We start from the raw sequence: 1,028 nt of genomic DNA, 5'->3' as shown, positions 1-1,028 counted from the left end.
GTCATGAGAGATGTTTTTGTTTGTCTGCAGATCGTTCTGAGATGCTTGTCTCATCAAATTTTCACATAGGCTATCAGCAGAGTTGGACGAGGAGTGCGACTGAAGTCAACAACTCATCAGATCATGACTTGCACTAGTGGCAATATTCCCCAATGCCTTTCCCTCGACATTGAGCTGTCTGCCACTAATCCCCTCACACTCTTTGCTAAAAGTGCAAGCAGCTAGCATTGAAGTCGCTGGATTAATTACTTGAAATAACCATCATAAGCTTCGATGTGATAGATCCTGCTAAGATTTTCTGCCCTCATGTCCACTTTGACGTTTATTCTTTTCATTTCTTCGGCCTCTTCCAGCTGCATCGCCAACACCCTGATAGCATCAGCAAAAAAATGTGTTGAATGGTTCGACTCCAAATAAGGCCAACTAATCATTGATTGAAATCTGATTATCTTCTGTTTCAAAAGCACTAGAACAGACCTCTGCCCATTGGTTGATCGCAAAAAATATCTGATCTTTGAGAATGCTCATCACATCGGCAAGCATCGAGAGTACCCTCCATCTTGATGCTCTACAAAATATAACCAGGGTTTGAAAGGTCTTTGGTACTCCTTTCCGGTTCTGCTCGGCTTACTGCTGCATAGGCAAACTACGCGGAAAAGAATTGGTGTGAATCTTGAGAATTAGGCATGGGAATTTGTTGCATATCATTTCCATGAACATTGAAGGATGGCCGAGGGCACATGGTTGTTGAATCTGCATGAGATTATATACTTGGAGTGGCATAATGTTGTCCATAACTAGTTGCACCGCAGAAAAGAGCTAAGTAAGGTAGCTGAAGCTGGACATACTGTTCATCTCGCCATTGGGTCTTGTTCCACACAAAGCTGCTAAAATTGCTACGTGGGGAAGGCGCAAGTAGGCTTCACTGCAAAAGAAGGCCGAGTAGGTATTGAGGCTTCACTGCAAAAGAAGGCCGATTACAAGCTCCGAGCTACTTTTGGGGAACCTGCGAACTGCTTCTGTACGAG

The sequence above is a fragment of the Adiantum capillus-veneris genome, chromosome 23 (assembly GCF_014529385.1).
Source record: "Adiantum capillus-veneris isolate H3 chromosome 23, ASM1452938v2, whole genome shotgun sequence".
In the NCBI taxonomy this organism is placed as follows: Eukaryota; Viridiplantae; Streptophyta; class Polypodiopsida; order Polypodiales; family Pteridaceae; genus Adiantum; species Adiantum capillus-veneris.
This window is presented reverse-complemented; position numbering follows the sequence as displayed.